Source organism: Vicugna pacos, chromosome 35 (genome assembly GCF_048564905.1).
Source record: "Vicugna pacos chromosome 35, VicPac4, whole genome shotgun sequence".
Classification (NCBI taxonomy): Eukaryota; Metazoa; Chordata; class Mammalia; order Artiodactyla; family Camelidae; genus Vicugna; species Vicugna pacos.
Genome location: NC_133021.1, coordinates 35,004,005 through 35,022,843, shown reverse-complemented (window position 1 = coordinate 35,022,843; position 18,839 = coordinate 35,004,005). Strand labels below are relative to the sequence as shown.

General features: G+C 54.5%; 1 protein-coding gene across 12 annotated transcripts in view; it reads right to left on the bottom strand.

Moving 5' to 3' along the window:
- Window positions 1-18,839, bottom strand: part of ADARB2 (adenosine deaminase RNA specific B2 (inactive)) — a 420,003-nt gene that overhangs the window by 151,073 nt on the left and 250,091 nt on the right. The window lies entirely within an intron of this gene.

The window sequence follows — 18,839 nt, the reverse complement described above, 5'->3', positions numbered from 1 at the left end:
TTTCTTGGGGCTGTGCGAGCTTTTGTGGCCAAATGTTTCCCAGTCTGCTCACCCCTAGCCAGACGCATGCCCTGATCTTGTAACTCAGAGACACCTGAGCAGCATCCCATTTACTCAAGGAGCCCCACAGATCCAACGCCTTTTGGCGGGATGTGACCACGTAATTCTGTAAGATCTGGCCATCAGGGCACTAGTTCTGGCTACATCACTTGGTGATGTTTGTTCATTGATCCAGTAAGGAGATGCCTCAAAAATTAAAAACAGAACTCCCGCAGGATCCAGAAATCCCACCTCTGGGTATTTAGTCAGGAAATGCATCCTTTGGATTTAACCAGCTTTACGATCTCACTGACGTGCTGCCCCCGAGTTCTTACGTAACTCCTGTGAACACGGGGAAAGGGGCAGCCGTCGTGGTGCGTTCCCACTGGAAGCCCACCCTTTGGTTCGGCATCTTGTCCCCTCAGCTGTCTTTCTGCCTGACAGTGAGCAGGGCAACCAGTACAAAGCCCCAAACTGAGATGTGAGTTTTACAGAGAACGAAGTGGAGTGAACAGGCTCAGACTGGACGGCTGCACGACCTCCCCGGACGTGGGGTCTACATTCGTTATCTTTTCCTAAAGCCACGCGGCCCTCCGTGAGGTGAGGAGCCGGCCTGTGATCGTAGCTCAGGAGAGGAGAGAGGGGAGACGAGAAGAGCAGAGCAGAGCCGCGGGACGCTCCCCTGCCTGTGCCGTCCGGACCAGAAAGCTGACAGTACCTCCTCGCTCGGCCAATGGGCTGGTGTAAAAATCACAGGAGAGGCACGGAGAAAGCTGGTTAAATCTGTGAAATGCTGCCAAGCGAGGGTCATTGCTGCTCCTGTGCACGTGTCAATGTGCCACCAGCTCTCACACTGTCAGCAAGTTTACTTTGTGATTCAAGCACCATCCGTTCATTCTGTGCCTGCTTTTGGGTCTCCCGTTTTTCTAGGACCTGAGCGGAGAGAAGACACAAACGGTTCTCCCTCTCCCGGACTTTACAGTTTTGCAGCAGAGACAGAGTAAACCGGGCAGGTAGGTGAGCGAGGGGCAGTGGGGCAGAAAGTCCTGCACAGCGAAGGGAAGCCAGGCCACATGATGGGACCGGGGGTCCTTGTATGGAGTGGCTGCCATGGGTGGAGCTGTGCTCCCCGGGAGCTACGTGGAAGTCCTGCCCCCAGAGCCTCAGAATGTGACCTTATTTGGAAAGGGGGTCACCGCAGATGGAATCAGTTAAGGGGACAGGATCGCAGTGGAGGAGGGTGGACCCTGGTCCAACACGACTGACGTCCTTATAGGAAGACACAGACACAGGAGACCATCCCGACAGGATGAAGGCAGAGACGAGGTGATGTCGCCCACCCCCGAAGCCAGGGTAGCGGGAAGGACCCCCCAGGGCTTTGGGGGGAACTGTGCACCCTCTCCAGGTGGTGGGGAGAAATGTGACTCAGTGATGGTGGCTCTCCTGAGACCAGGCTGGGAAGGGAGGTCATTTTGTGGATCAGGGACATTGTCCCCCACGCTGGTGGGCATGCGTGTGGTGTGTCCCACCAAGGGAGGTGCAGGGACAGCGGGGGCGCAGGGAGCCGGAGTCGGGGCAGGGAGGGGGCTCAGAAAGGGAATGGGACTTCCGCGGGACGAGAGCAGGTGTCTGGGCTTCATGCCAAGGGCCACAGTGTCGTTACACCGAGCTCAGACCGACGGAAGCTCGTGGCCAGACCAGACCATCCTGGCTGCTCCCAACACGGTGTGGCTTTGATTCACGAACACGGACAGGCCACAAGGTCGTGACACAACGCAGATTTAAAATCATCCGAACCTTCGGTCCGTGCCGCCGTGACTGCCTCGTGCACGTTATGGCTAAGTCACAACCCTGGCTCCGGACTGAAGCATCAGGACTCACGTTTTTGGCGACACAGCACGGATCACGGCATTTCCTTTGCTGTCTGACGGTGGAAGTGATTATGCAGCCCCAAGTGGTGTGAGTGAGAGAAGAATGTAAACTCCTTGTTCTTCGCTAATTCCTGGGTGGGTTTATTCCAGCTTTTGTTCATTTCTGTGGGTGTGCTTTTGCAGCAAGTCTGCGTGTCCTGCCTTAGACCACGACAGATTCAGGTCAGAGCAATGACCACGTGAGCGTGCGGGGCCGGGCAAGGTCAGGGTGCCGAGTGCCTGTGAGTCACCAAGGACGGAAGCAGGAGAAGGGGCGCGCGCCCGCACTTCGCGGTGCCTGCTCGTGCCCTCAGTGGCCCGTCGGACCTGCTTCCTCATGAGCTGACTGGGTCGCTCAGGCACCCGCAGGCGTGCACGCGGTGCTCGTGCGGCAGGGGCGGCCCTGCCCCGAGTCTGCCCTCCACTCCGCGGTTTATCCTCCGACGTGCAGACTCCAAAGGCTGGGGCGGACTGAGCGTATCTTTCCAGACGGCAGCCGTGCCTCCTGAAAACCAGCGCTGGGGCCGAGGTCAACCAGCTGCCTTTGAAACAGCGCTGCCGCCCAGCCTTCTGCTGCTTGTTTACCTGTAAAATACGTGTGCCTGTGTGTGTGCACGCCCGCAGTAAACTGAGACCCTGCACTGGCCAGAGAACCGCTGTTTCATTACGAAAGCCACAGTAACAGCCCAGCGATGAGCGCCCAGGGGAAACGACCCTGTGTTTTATTTTTTAAAATCCGTGGACTAAGACAGCGCTCCGGGGGCAGCGGCCCACGCGGGAGACTAAAGCCTGCTGACGGTTGCTTCCGGCTTGGCAGAACCCCAACTGCCAGGGACCCTTCCGCGCTGCTTCTTCTGAAAGAGGGCACCTTGCTGCAGCCAGGTGACCACAGCAGAGTGTCCTCTCACAACGATTCAGTGACCGTACAGACAGAGTGAGCTTTGCTCCCACTCCTGGCCAAGAAATGCAGGCTGAGCCACGGGAAGAGACAGGGGCCCTGACCTCCCAAATGCCCGCCATGCACCCCAAGTCACATTACAATCTCATAAAGAGTATGCCCGGTGGGTGAGTTCAGCTTCAAGACAAGTCACCTTTTCTACCACCCCCACCAAACCAGAAGCCTCTGCTGACTGAAATCCCTGAGCGCGGTTTTCTCGGCCACTCCTGCGTATCCGGCGACCACCGCGGACGTGGAGGTGCTCCGTGCGGACAACGCAGCCTCTCGCCAGAGCCTACAATACGGATTCCATCTCCTCCAAGAAAATTCCATAAGTAAGCGTGTGTTTTTACATATGTTGCCATTAAAATTCAGCAACGGCGTCTTTGGGAAAGAGGATGTCCACGGTGTCACGGCCTCAGGACGTCTGGAGCATCTGGAGAGCCCTCAGGTCTCGCCCCCACACGGTGAGGACAGCACGTCTCTTTGAGCCATAACCAAGCCCAGCTTCTAAGCAGGTGCAGTGCCATCTCCTCGTATCAGCTTTTAGTAAAGCTCAGTGCTTAGTTAGCTACCAGCACACAATGAAAACTTTCACAACGAAATGGCAAACGTATAGAATGGAGTCAGAAAAAAAGTCTGGTTTAAACTTTTCAACCGGCTTCTAAATGTCGTTAGCATAAGTCATTGAAAAAAATACACGGAACTCCCTAGTCCTGACTTCAAGATAAAATGCGACTGGAAGACAGTAAGTCCTAGAGACTATTTTGCAGTAATGAGAAAATCAAGTTCTTCCTGGTAGTTTTCAAGACACCTTTTAGCACGACGTCTCACAGGACGCGCACCGTCACAGCGAACCCGAGTGAGTAGCTCCTCCGTGGTTCTCCCGGGACTCGCCTGACGGGTAAGTGCGGTTGTGTAGGTCTGGTCTCTCCATGTGATCACAGGGCAAGACCCCATCCAAGCCAAAATAAACACCCTGGTGTAACATCAGTTTAGGAAATAATACAACACCTGTAGTTTGAAATCCAGACAGTGAACTCCTCCGGTCCCCTGTGGGCCGTGAGTCCGCTGGCCCTGCAGACGCCGCCCCGGCCCTTCATGCCGGGCCCTCCTCTGCCATCATGCGTCCCTCCCCTCTGGTTTCTGATCTCCCATCGCTCACTCTCACACGGGCCTCTCCGTCCACACCAGGAGGTGACCTCTGTAGCCTCCTAGATATTTTAGATGACAGCCCACACTCGCTGTGCGTTTTACGTGGCACCGTGCGCTCTATTTGGATGTGTCTGCCTAAAAAGAGTTTTGACTTCTTAGAAAAACTGCAGTTAGTTGTCGTTCCTCTGTCCCTACTTCTTAATCATGACTCGTCCCAAGTCCAGATCCCAGATCCGGTTCCAGCCGCCGCTCCACCCTCTGTATTCACACACCACACGGCCTCCCTCATGTCAGGTTGCCTGCCTGGTGCCTCTTGCTTTTGGGGTTTTCCTCCTGTGCTCTGCAAAGTTTTTAACCTAATTACGTGTTACATAAACCAAAATGCTGGTGTGTTTGTCTCTTTTCTGCACGTCATAGGGAGTGGAACTGGCTCTGCTGAGCCGTGATGGCTCCAGTAGAAACTCCATTTCCATCGTGATCAGAAAGGGCTATGACACAAATGATGGTGAGTCCCAAGCCAAGTCTTGCTACCACTATGCCGGTTTTAACTACTAATGGGTTTGCTAATTCAAAATAATAATTTAACTGGTTATCTCTTTCCTCTTTCATAAATACAATACAAAAAGATAAAAAATTTTTGAGTAATAGCAAGGAGAAATTGGACTAGGCCAATAACATAGGAGCCACACAGGTGCACTGCAACAATGTGAACATCCCGTCCATCAGCTGGAGGTGGGTGCACAGTTAGTTAGAGAAGAGCTTCCCTGTCACCAATGCAAAGAAATCACCATCTCCAACAAGATTTACAATAATCATAAAATAAAAGCAATCTGCTTCTTCTGGAACAGCGCTGGTCTTACTGACCTGAAACCTGGAGACAGATTTCTAGTGTGTCCTCTTAAATGGGCCAAGTGTTTGGACGGCCTAAACATTTATGCAACCGAGGGTTTAATTTGACATCCATGGGGATCCTCTTGATTCTCTTGGAATTGTGCTCAGAGTTTGGGGTGTGCATGTACTAATTTTTCTAGAGTTAGAATCCAGAGCCTCCTCTAGGTTCTCGGAGGCGATCTTTTTCTAAGTGTCACCGCAGACCCTTGGCATCAGAATCACCGTTAACATCTTGAAGAACGCAGGGCCCCCGGCTCCACCCCAAACAGAACCACTGGCGGAGACGGGAATCTGCACCTTAATAAACGGCCCTCGTGAATCCTCTCCCGGCACCAGCATGACTTTTTCTACACACACATGCACGCACCAAACTCACGCATTATCTGTTTCTCAAAATTATCCTTCATTCAATTAAAAACAAAAACCAGTGCAGAGCAGAGCACAAAGAAGCAATTCCACGGAGGGCCCCAATCAGGCAGCTCAGATATATCGCCCTCCCGCAGCGCGTTGTGATCCAAGGGTAAATGTAAGCCAGCCGGGGGAATTTATGGACTTCGTGTCCTTCACACAATCCTCCATAAATATCGCTTCTCCCCCCTGGGCATTTCAGAAGGGTTAGGAAACAGAATTCAAGGTTTTCTTCACTGACGAGAATCTGGAGGCCAGAAATTCAGTGTCTCAACTAAGGACAAAGCCATTTGATTTGTTAATCAGCTGGGCCGAGGGCAGGATTAAGGTTTTATTCTCTTCTTTCTAAGAACTCTGCCCATTGAACAGCCATCACCCTCCCTGATACCAAAGCTGGCCCATGAGAAATGCTACACTTTGGGTGTAGCCTGGTGAGATCCGACACGGAAACCATAATGTGAGGCAATTCTGGGGCTGACTCGATGGCTGGCAGCCAGGTGGATCGGCAGGCGGGACGTGGACGGTGCCTCCTGTGAGTCATCGACGACCCACCCACATCCAGTGCTTCACAGAGAAAGGCTGTGGCTGGGTCACCAGCCCCAGCTGGGGGTGCCCGGTGGTCCCTGCCGTAACTCCCGCTCCCTGCTGGGCCCCGTGACGCGGCACCATCGACCCCTGCTGGCCCGGCCACGACGAAGCGCACTGCCCCTGAGAGGTTTCACACGGCATTCACAAATTTATATCTCATGCATCCACAGCAAGAAAGAGGATTTCATTCGGTCCTGTGGAGAAGTGTGTGCACACACGTGCACATCTACATCCCAGTCTCTTTGTCTCTCTTTCTCTTGAGAATGTGGTTTTGTAAAGTGCGTGCCTCCTTCAGATGCTAACGTTCTCTCCGAGGCTCCCTGTCACCTCCTCCCAAGGCTGAGACTCAGTCCCCGCAGCCCCTGGGAGAAGTACGTCTGCTCAACTTGCCTCTGCAAAGGAGGCAAGCTGCACCCACCCCAAACTGCGAGCCCCGTGCCCGCGTCCTGACGGCACCGTCACGCCCGTGGTCACACGGCGTCTGAGCTGGTCTCACTTCAGCGAGCTCCACCTCGGGGAGCGCTGACAGGTTTGGCGGTTCGAGTCACCCCTTTCCCACCCCGTACGAACTCCACGTTTATTTCTTCCTCACAACCCCTGCCGAAAAGAAAAAGAAATGGGACCACGGTGTCAGGTTACTGCATGAAAGTAACTTTTACGCATGTAAGAAGGAACTGTTTTTCAATACATTTTGCTAGGAGTCTGTGTTTAGGGTAGACCTCGGTAATGGCAGAACCATATGGTGCAATTTCTTTTCTCTCACTATTCGACTCATTTCGTATTTTTTTCTGCTGCAATCGAGCGTATTATCTTAATTATGTTTTAAATAAGGTTTGGAGAAGCACCAGGAAACGGCAGTGAGATTAACCCTAAACGCACACAGAACGTGCACATTCCGCAACAAAACCTGCAAGAGAGACCCTTCTCCATGGCCATACCATGAGGATTTGTACTTATTTTTACACAGTGGCAACTTGTATTTGTACTCAAAATTTTGATAATTTTTGATCAATTTGGATGATTATCAAAATTATCGCCAGGCTTCCAAGTCAGAAACCGCGGAGGTATGTTCAGTACGCCTATGCTTCATCTGTCTTCAGGGGTCCAGGACGACGCGGTTCCATCCAGCTCCTGGCCCTGGTGGATGGCTCAGGGGTGACCCTAAGGGAGCAGGTAACCGGAGCCCCAGTGCGAGAATTTGGGCTGTGTGCTGAGGCAGACCCAGACAGCACCCGCTCGAACGTGACCCCGCCCACCTGTGTCCCCTGCAGACTCCTCCCATTCGGGGGACTCTCCCGAACCCCACCTGGTGCCACCTTCCTCACGCCCTCCGTCTCCTTGGTCCCCGTCTCTCAGGTGCTGGTTTCCCACATCATCCACGCGTCCTCCTTGCAGGCAGGATTCCCTGCTGACGCTCATGGCACTGCGGCTTCGGGAGGACTCTCCTCTCTCCCCATGTCTCCACCTTTCACCGCAGCCCCTTGTTCGGCCAAGCTCTGGTTCAAATGACCACATTAGGATGCTCCTTCCGGAGCCTCCCTGTGCCACCAAGAGTCGGGAGGAGCCTCATAAAGCAGGAAAGCAGGTGCTCCACCCTAGACGCGCTTCTGACAACCAGGAAGTACTTCGTGTAAATTACATCTTGTTTACAGAGCACGTCTTAGTCCCAGCTGCCAAACGGCTTCTGTAAAGGGCCAGAGGCAGCTGTTTTTGGCTATTCTTTCTGTTGCAACTGCTCACTCGGTGCCACGGTACAAAGGCAGCCTAGGACAACCGAGCGGGCGGTGTGACCGTGTCTGGTCACTCAGGTCCGCTCTTCCTTTTCTTGCTCCAAGTCCTAGATCTGCTCTGTTGTCCACCCCCGCTTCCCTCTACCTTCCTTCAAAAGCAGGCTAGTGACCCGCCTCGGTCCTGGTACCTCCCTCAGGTTCTTCAGGAAGCATCTTGCCCTTAGATCGCCCTTTTCTCACCTTACAGAAGGACGTAGTGATTGCATTCACCGTAAGAATCAAAATGATACTAAAACCTGACGTCCAACAGCCCCCGTCCCCCCGTGTGTGGTGGCATCTCTCCATCCAGAACAGCACCCTGGGCCCCTCTGAGCCTCCCACAAACCAATCCTACTGCTTCTCCCATCAATTCAAGCCCCTCCCTTTCTCCAAAACTCAGCTCAGGTCTTGCTCCTCCCCCTGCTTCATGAGAAATTGTCCCTCTGGCTCTGAGACTTCCGACAATAGCTTAGAGCTTATCTCTTTGCAAGCAGGCAGTTGTGTACGTCTGACAGCCAGGAAGACCCTGTTTTGAGCCTCTCACCGCCTCCCACGGCTGGGCTGGCTGTGCACAGTCGCATCCACACTCCGTGTGTGTGATCCCCACCACCCAGCTCATGCTCTGACTGTGGGACATTTTGAAGTGCCTCCCCACTCCAGCCACGTGGGTGGGCTGCTCCACACCCCGAGTCTGCAGGCAGTGTCCATCAGTCTGTGACGAAAGGAGAAGAACAAGGACACTGAACTGGAGTTCTTAAAGGACTACATTTTCCCAGCACCTCAAGCGTCTTTAAAATGTTGTTACTGTTTATTTTTGCTACTCAGAAGATACCAGAATGACACAGCCTCATGTTGGGCGCAACATTAAAAAAATTGTAAACAAAAAAAAAACTGGACTATGCAATCCTCAAAACACACACACGACACATCGCGAACAAACTCACTGTGTGCCACGCGCTCCCCGTCGAATCCCCCGAACCCATGTTCTGCACAATCAGGAAGTCCGTAAATGACGGCGGCCGCGAGGACGGGGCACACGCAGGGGCTACGAAAGTGGGTCTTTCTTGTGTCTTTTGGGGGCAGTGACAGCTGACTCAGACGCCGCCTTCCCTGCCGGGGGAGTTTATGGTCGGGAAGCTGAGGTGCAGGGAGGTTAAGTGATCTCCCCGTGGCATCTTGGACACACACACCTTCCCCCTGAAAGCTTGTTCTGCATGAATTGGAACCCAAGCACCTTCCAGCTCCGAGCCATTTGCTCCAGCTGCCAACCCAGGGAGCCCGCCGGCTGGGCCGCCTGCCCCCCAGCACCCTGGCTCTGCCCCCTCCCTGCCATCGTCTGTCAGAAGACACCTTCTTTTGTTAAGCAGACCCCGAACTCTCATCCTCTTTCTCTTTTTGTATGTGTGGCACGTTAAAAAAAAAGTAATAAATAATTTTTCAATTGTATCTATTTTCATGACTCTTCTCATTTGTGGTATCAGAATCAGGACACAGTCTGATAATTATCTAATTGTTAACAATTATGTCTTTTACTACCAGGTAACATACACTTAGCCTCGTTCTGATAATCTGTATTACCACGTCCTGGGGCAAAACACCGAGTCTAAGCCATCAGGTGGGCTCGTTGCTGAGAATCTGCCAGGATGTTTTTCACAAAAAGATGAATAACACGGTGCTATTGGTCAGGAAGTTTAATGACACACGACTTTGTTTATAAAAGTTTGAACCTGGTCACACGGCTCATTTCAAATTCACAGCCCACAGTGCTTCTGAAATAGAGAAATTCCGTCCACAGTATTTACGGTTTCCGGGGGAAAGGGCCAGAACGCCTCGTGGAATCTCCCGAACGATCTGGTCTCGGGTGCGGAGGTGCGGGAGGTCACCCCGCCCGGCTCCCCTGAGCTGAGGGCAGACCCAGCGGCAGTGTCTCCTGTCTGAGACCAGGTGTGGACGAAGCTCCCGTCTGCTCTTGGGACAAACGGGGTGATGCTGACCCGCAGCCCTGTGATCCTGGCGCACTGACCACGCACCCTGGGCTCCCCCAGGGCCCTGGGCGCGGGGCTCCGTGTCTGCTTTACAGAAGCAGAGTGCACACTCAGGAGCAAGGGGACCTCTGGGAAGACCCCGAGGCTGCAATCTCCAACGCCCGGGGCTGAAGCCCTTTCCTCGCCCTTCAGACGGTTATGGAGGGACTCTGACCCCGGGGTCAGGAGACAAACAGTGAAAAGTAACCACGCAAGTAAGTCTGGGGCTGGGATGGTGGAAAGGAATGCCTGCGGGTGCGCGTGCGTCCCGGGTGGGGGCGAGAAGTCCCTGCTCAGCCCCGCGGTCAGGAAGGAGCAAGGCTGGGCCAGCCGGAGACACACACACAGCGCAGGAGTGCAGCGGGGATGACCCCGCTGAGGTTCTGGGGGGCAAATGCTTGTGATCTCCTCCGCACCGCAGTCCCTCCCTTCCAAACACGGTCAGCACCTGCCCCCGGCGCCTCCACTCCTGATGCTGATCTGACAACTGTGTTCCCTGAGTGTCTCCCAGCGATGCTCACACTCCATCAGGGTGACAGTTTCCACCGGGAATTAGTATCTGCGGGAGCAGCGGATATTTCCAGCATCAGCTTGTGCAGGGCAGGGACACAAAGACCCTGGAGTGTCCCTCCCACCCACCCCGTGGGCTGGCCCGGAACACAGGCGAGGAGACGGGACCTTCTCTGAGGGGTTCCCAACTGGGTGTGCGTTGCCTGTGCCAGACACGTGGCCAGCGGGGACCAGGGACAGGTGGGGTGTCATCAGCCCGGGAGTGCGGGCACCCGCTCTCCTCCAGGGCCCAGTGGCTGGGCAGGCGGGGAGGACACGGTTTCCATCAGCTCCTTGGTGGTTCACACTAGTCATGCGGTCAGAGCTGTCCTCTAATTTTAGGTGTTTGATCCAGACTCCACTGAGGCGGGAAGCCCCACAGAAAGACCGGCAGGACCCCCAGGCAGGGCCACTGCTCTCCTGCCAGCACCATGTGGTTCCCTGGCCCAGGGGCTCTATCTCACTTTCTGCTTCTGAAACGGCTTATTTATCCCTAAAATTCTATTGGTTCCCTAAGCTCACTCCTGATTGGTTATTTCTCTCCCTCCTGATTGGTCCATTTCTACAAAGCTTGTTCCTAATTAGTCAACTTTTGTTATACCTCATTTGCATATGATGTTGCAAAGTGTAAACTGGCAGTCTATAAAGTCCTGTGTAAACCTGCAGACGGGGTCCAGAGCTTGGAGTGTTAGCTTTTATGGGCCCGCTGGTGTAATAAACCTGAGTTCTCCAACTCCAAGTGCTGTTTGGTCTCTCGCCTGGATCCAGGTTGCTGTCACTACTGAGCTGTAACACGGAGTTGTAACATGCTTTTCTGCAACACCACGAGTCTCTGAAATGTGATGGCTCTAGACTTCAGGGTTTTCAGGGTTCTCGATGGCACAACAGAGGGAAACACAAACACCCACACTGCGTGGTCTTCAAGGTCGAGGGAGGGCACAGGCACCCGGACGAATGGCCCATCCCAGCACAGCGAGCCCTGGAGAACATCGCTGACTGCCGACTGGATGGAGGGTCGTCTCTGGTGCTGGGACTCTCCCCAGGCCTGGGGCGGGGTGTCCCCTGTGCGGACGGAGTGGGCGGCGGAGAGAGGCTGGTGTTCCCCAGGGTGGCCTTGTCACAGGTGAACCTCAAGCCCCAGCCCCCACCTCCAAGGTGCGGAGAGTCCAGCCAATGGCCCGGGCTCGCTGATCGTGGCTGTGATCTGCATCCACCGTGGACACGTGGACGTCGGGACTCTGTAGAGCACCGAGAGTCCTCTGGGAACTCAGGCCTTGCTGGGGGCGGATCCATGCCCCGCCATGGGGTGAGGACGCCGTGGGCCGTCGGTGCGGGGACAGGCAGGGCGTAGGCGTCTCCAGAAGAGCCGCCTATAAACAGGCCTCGTGTCCGAGCACCCCAGGAGGAGCCAGGTCTGTAAAGATCCCATATTTGGCTTGTTTCCTGCTTTCATTGTGTGCCAGGCCAGGCGTTTGATGATTAGTGTGTTTTTCGGGCCAACGACAGCAGCCTGCTGAAGTAGAATGCCATTCCTGGAAAAAGCGGTCCATCTCTCTGACTTCACCCGTAAACACACCCCAGCGGGGGGTCGCTAATGTGCTTTTATGGGCTCCGTCGGGGGGGACCATCACCGCGCTTGATGAACTATTCTTCGGGGGCTTCCTTTTAATTTTATTTTTTATGCAATCATGGGCGACCATAACCAATAAATTGAGCCTGCTGCGTTCTCACTGTTAACTAATCCCGGAGACGCCCTCTGGGGTCCGCCGGGCACAAACCCTTCAAAGAACTCGTGCAGGATATTGGAAGGATGTGCGCCCGGGGACGGAGGTTTAAGGATGAGCCGCTACTGTTTTCTTTGCCATTAGAGTTACAACTTGGCTAAATGTCATTTAGGCAAAACGCTGCATTCTGCGGGATTTGCAGACGGGACTGACTATTTGTCTTTAATAAATTCATTGACTCGCAGAAGAGGGATTAGACTGTTTGGCGAGAGGACGGGCCAGCGGCGGCAGGCTGCAGGGGCTGGAAGTCTCTGCCGGTCCCGCAGACGCGGGAGTGCTGGAACCCAGACAAGCTCCAGGGCCCTTCTGGAAAACACGGACCGCTGGGAACGGGGGAGGGGATTTAAGTGAGGCGCCCGACCAGAGATGGAGAGGGGTGTCGGCCTACGCCTTCCCGGGGTGCGGAACCACAGGCACGGCTGCGTTCCTCCTTCCTCGAGTCACGGGCGAGCCTTTGAAAACTGTACCGCTCGCACCGCCTCCTAGCTGCACCGTCCGAACGCCCCTCTCGCGGGGGCTCTTTCTGTCTCTTCAACCACTGGACACAGCAAATGAGGGTTTTCACCCCAAAGCTCAAATGTAAGAGATGTCTTGAGCTAACTGTGGATACGGTTTCCCTTTGGAATTTCATATCAGTAAATCCAGCTGGAGGTCTGGGAGGGGCAGGGCACAGTCGAGGCCACCGTGAGGCCCCTTACGGTCCTGCTAACCACTGCTGATCCTGGATCAATAATTCTCCTCTGTAGCGGCCCCTTCTGCACGAGAATCTGACCTAAATCTGCACTAGAATACTAAAACCTTTCGCCACAGAATCAGTGATAATCAAGTATTGTCGCAGAAGGAACTCTTAATTCCAAGAGTCTTTTCTCTTGCTTGTTTTACTTGCTTGTGGCGGTTGGGGGTGTCGCGTGGTGCCACTGTCGCCGTGCATGTGAGATGTCGGTGAGCTCAGCTGAGTGTCTGGTTTCAGGAGAGAATATTTATGGGAAGGATTTGTCATAGTTCATCCGATGTTTACTGAGCACTCATTTAGCAAAAGGGTTGGGGCTCAAACTCAACACTGAGACTCAAAGGCACAGGGTTTGCCTCCGTGATTCTGCTCTCTGGCCGACGACACTTTGTCGCAGGCCACAAGCTACAGCTGTGCACGGCTGGGGTCGCCAGCTGTCCCAGAGAGACGGGGCAGGACTGTCCGCACTCTCAGGGGCAGGTGCATGCCTGTTATAGCGGAAGACATCCCTGGTCCAAGCTGCTTTCACGTTGTCCATCACAGAGCCTTTCACACAGTGGACATTCAACAAGGACTCGCTGAATAGAAGGGAAGCTGCCAAACCGACTGCTTTGAAGTCCACCTGATAGTTTACCTGGAAGTTCACCAGCACCGAGGAACCCGTTCCACCTTGAGCTTCGAGAAACCCACTGACCAATGACCCAGACGACTCAGCACGCCCCGGTGGGTGCTCCGTGCTGGGCTGGCTGGCCCGTGACCCTGCGGGGGCCCTGAGACGGCCCCGCCTTGCAGGTTGCCCTGGCTCAGCGGACGACTCGGGGGCCGTTCTCTCTTCGCCTGTGTGAGTTTGGGACTTTGGTTGGCTCTGGCCATTCCAGGTGTGGTTTGTAAGTAAGCGGAGTGTCCTCCACTATGAAGCGCATGCCTCAGGTTCCCTGGCAAGAGGAACACAGTGATTTCATAACATCCGTTCGCTGTGACTGTGTGAGAGACGTGGGGGCGGGGGCGGATTCGCTGGGAGGAAGAGCCACGGGAGGAGCAGTCTTGTCACAGCGCTGCTGAGAAACCCCGGCTCATCGAGCCCGCGCCGGCGGCTGGGAAGCTCCGTCTGCAGGTAAAGCCCTCTACCTCTTGAGCGCACTCCTGCGTCCTGCCCTCCCTCTGGCTTCCTTTCGCTGTCTGGCCTCGGTGGCCGCCCCGTGGTTCTCACTCTGTTATGTCCATTCGAATTAGCCACTCACATTTTTTTGAATGAGATGATGTGTAAACAAACTAGCAAAAATACATAAATGCATCAAATCTATCCGACACTCCTGCCACAGAGCAGTCCTGAGCACGCAGGAGGGTGGGCTTCACACGCTGGGACGAGGCCGGGGATCAGTCCAAGGTACGTTTGTACATTCTCTACTTCAGCGGAGCAACCATTAATTCTCAATTGCTTTTCAGTGATTTGAATAAGAAGTGAATTTGGAATTTTACTGTCTCTCAATGGCCATTTTTTTTCATGTCTATTATCTGGAAAATATTTTCCGTCAAAGATTCGCCGTTCAGTAGATTCACACTGCGGTCTGGACCAGCGCTACAAATAGAACTTCGTGCAGTCGTGGAAGTGTTATGTCCACGTCGTCCACTGTGGTAGCCGCCAGCCACACGTGGTACTGAACACTTGAAATGAAGCTGGGGAGACCGGCACTGAATTTTTATTAAATTTGAGCAGCCACATGAAGCTACCAGCTACTGCCCTAGCGCACGCCTGAAGGGTAACACCTGAGACTGGCCCCAAGAAGGGACGTCCGACCACCCTGCAGGGAAAGGCGGAGCGCGCCGTGCTCGCCCGAGGCCGGAGGAGAGCACGGCCTCCGTGCTTCCTACAAGGAACTCGGGGAACTCCCATCTAGAGCAGGAGGCGACTGTCCTGGTCACCGCAGAAGAGAACAGAAAACAGTGTGAAAGGGAGAGCAGGACGAAAAGACCGTGACGTGACCAAGGGCGGGTCGCTTGCAAAAATTCACTCCTTGGTTTCATAGCTGAAAACCAAGTCTACCAGCCACGTTAGAGCGTCAGCTGGAAGCTCTTAGGAAAAGGCAGCAGCCGAGACAGTGAACACGGGGGGATGGGAGCCGGGAGCGGGCCGTCCTGGGCTGTGGCCCTGCGCGGTGTGAAGGGAGGCTGCTGCCCCCCCCAGCCTCTTCCCGGGAACGGGAGGCGGCGTGAGGGCGGCCTGGATGCTTCACAGCCTCGTGGCCCTTTGTCAGGCATCTGGGCACTGGCCCCTGAGCGACTCTGCAGAAATCCCCTCTGTCCGCTGCCACCAGGACCAGTTCTGTCCCAGCTCACAGCTGGGAAAACGCCTGTCACAGAACAGCAGGGACGTCCTTCCAAGGCCACTGTGCAGCCAAGACACGGGTTAACAGCCCCCAGCTCCCTAGACACAGGTACCGAGCAGGTGTCACATGTGGTGCGCGTGTCAGGACCACGCCGAGGAGCGAGCTGGGCGGTGCAAGGGGAGCAGGGACAGAAGACGGGAGGTGCCTGTCATTAAATCCGCCAGAGGACCTACGATAACGTCACGTTTCTCGCTGTCAAAAGGATCAGGCAAGGGCCACTTAATGGCACTGCACACTGGCCTCGCCGGAGCGCAGCCCCCGTGGGTGCCCATTTGTTCAGCCGGCTGGGCGCTCGGCGAAGGAGCAGCAGGAGAGACCGCCTCTCCCCACGCGGGCATGCGGGCGGGTCGGCGCTCCCCCTTCTCATCCCGTTGGGTGGGCGGGTGGCGCTGCGAGGAGCCGCATTCCATCCCAGCGACTCCCGCTGCCCAGACCCTGCCCGTTAAAAAAAAAATCATCCTAGCAACGAAAGTTATGGATACAGGATTCTTCAATCAAACCAGAAAACGTCACATTGACTGATTTTGGAACCTCAGTTCCTCCGAAGTAGCAGCAGGGGTTCAAAGAATGAGCTCACACAGGCGGCCACTCATCCATGGAGAGGGAGGCCACTGCCCACCTCACGAGGAGAGCAAGGAACAGTCAAGTATTTACCACATACAGACACCAAGACGCAAACCTTTCAGGTGGCTCCTTGGCCTTTTCCATTCCAGAGAATTAGGCAAGACCACAATTTAAACCAAAACGCTTAGCTTGGCAGAGTGCGAGTCAGAAGATCAGACGATGCATCTTGGTCCAGCTACACCTCTTGACCTCGTTTGGATCCTGTTGGTTCAAAACCGTCTGTGCAGATGCTGGGACTCACCGTGGGCACTTGGTGTCACCGTCCAAAAGTGCCCAGGGTGTCTTGTAGGCTGAGTGTCAGTGGCTGTAAATCACACATACGTCACGAAGACTGTTTGTCGCAGGAGGAGTTCTGCTTACTGGGTGTGCAGTGTTACTCCTTTCTGCCACCACAGAGGAGGTGGGTGTCCCGGGTGACGGGAGACGCAGTGGCTAAGAAGAAGGGCTTGAAATCCAGCAGCCCTGGGAACGAATCCTGACTTAGCTACTCATGACCTGAACTGTCTTGGGTATCTTTTTCTAATCTTTGTAATTCTCGGCTTTTTCATACATGATCCTTAGTTTAAAATGTCTATCTCATATGATTGTTGAGAAAAATCAGAGGGTTTTCTGACAACCACGTGGTCGCCAGGAGCAATCACCCATGGTAATCACCCTCGTCAGGACGCGTGGTGAGATGGCTGGTGCTGTGGCAGCCTCAGAGGTGCGTGCTACGTGTGCGGGCACGTGCACTGGTGGTAGCACAGTTCCTCTTCACACGGATAGACTGACGATCAGTCTGAGTCCCCACAGATGGTAAGAACCTGAGAGACACAGCCCAGGTCACCCCTCTGGGACAAGAGCTCTAACCGAGCAGGGAAGCTGGACGTGGGGCCTCTGAACCCCGGACATGCCGGGTCAGTGACCCAGGGCCACACTGATGCCCGGGGCCTTTCGTGTAAACCAGTGTCCATAAGGACAGCGGGTGGAGGAGAACCATGTTGTCACCGGGCGTCGTGGCCAGTCAGCTCCCATAAATCTTCGAGCTCAAAGCTCCTTCTCTTCTTACGACTGCTGTGAATTTCCCATCTTCGAATCTTGTCAGCTGCTTCTCTTTCCTTCTGTGTGTTTCCTTGCAGAACGGGACTCTCCCCTGCTGGTGAAGGCCCTACAACCATTCCCCGCTTTTTGGCAGTCAGTTTTCTCCCTCCTTCGGACGTCCACACATTTGTTACTAAACTAGTGGATTTTAACCCCGGACTTCTGTGCCTGTGGAATGTTCCAGCTCTGCTGCTCAGCACGTTTACAGGTTGCATTTGCGCCGAGACACGGTGAGGCTCCTTTCCGACATCTCATCACTGCTCTGAATGAGACGCCTCACTTGTGCCTCCTCCCCGCAGCGCCGGCCACTCCTCAGCCTGACCGGCGTGAGGATTACAGGGTTATTGGTTATAAAGCCTTTAAGCTCTCGTTCAGCTGTGTCTCAAGTCCTGATCTTCCTACGGCAGGCAGGGCCCCAGCGGCCCCGGGCTGAGCGGACAAGGCGCGGCTTCCCCGCAGCACCCACCCTCCACGTTAGTAAGTCCCCACTTAACGTTTCCGTCAGCAAATCAACAGGTGAAGGGACAAATCTAAGGTCAGGGCTGTTACTCACCCTCGGATGTGCGCCTTCTTCACCGGGGCACAGTACGGCTGTCCTAGACAGTTTTGGGGGGAGGAGGTAACTAGGTTCATTTATGTTTGTTTGTTTATGTTTACAGGAGGCGCTGGGGCCTGAAGCCAGGACCCCGTGCCTGCTAGTCACACGCTCCACCCCGGAGCTGCACCCTCCCCACTAGACGGATGTTTCTGATCAGGTGGCGAGCTGGCTGATGGAGATAACAAATGACTGTCAGCTCAGATATCTAAGTTAGACGCTGAAATAATATTTTATCATTTTAAATTAAAATCACAGATTTCAAGTATGTAAGCAGAAAGATGACGTAGTCTGAGTGTCCCACATTCCAGATGCGCGAGTGAAACGGCAGCACGCCAGCGGCCCTGGGAGGTGACGCGCCCCGCGTGGGCGGAGGGCAGAGGGTCTCTGGCGCTCGGAGCGGCCTCGCCCCCCCGCTGGGTCGGCTGGCACATCACACCAGCGCGCTGTCTCTACGTGACGAGGGCCGGCGTTTTGACTGTAACCCAGTTCCAGCATCACAGAGACATCTAGATCCTCTGTTCTCCACCCCGTGTTTCCCAAATTACCAGTCGCTCTTCCCTTCTTGGAAACGACCAGGGACACCAAGGTCACGGGAGTGGGTCCAAGCGCTCTGCTCTGGGCTTCATCCCCTCAACAAGTGAGTCAGAGGCACCGCGCCCGGGCCTCGTCACCGTGTGAGCCCGGGTCCCGAACGCCCCATGTCCGGTCTGCTGTCCTGCCCTCCACTGTTCTGTCAGCACCGTCCTGTGTCCTACAAGCAGTCACTGTACGGCGTCCACGATGTTCCATGTAATCTGGTTAATCTGTTTACTCGTCGTCCATCCACTCATTTATTCCTTCATTTTTATTAAGTTTTCATGCATTTATTCCACACCTACTATGTTCCAGACAACGTCTGGGGAATATGTGGACAGATGACGGACGGATGGATGACAGACACGCAGACAGATGATTGGTAAAAAGACGCTTCACGGCCACGATCCTTATGGGTCACACAGTTTTGTAGGCGCGCCTACGATGGACAAGTTCTTGAGCACAATGGATGTGTCTGGTGCAACAGAGCAGAAACGAGGTCGGGGCTTTCTGATCACCGTGCACGTGAGTCCACGGATGATTCCTGCCTGTGGAATCACGAAACACGAGCCCTGCTACGCGCACAGCCATTTGCTCCTACAACCCAGCAGCAAAGATATAAGATAAAATCCACATTTTCAGGGTTCCTGATTCATCTCCTTTTCCACCACAAACCTGCATCCATTTTCCTGGTCTTCTTGGTAATTTTTCAAACCCACCCAGGTCTCACAATTCTGAAATTTTGCCAAGTTCCTCGAACTAGACTGGATTAGGGGTCAGCAAGAAAGCAGCA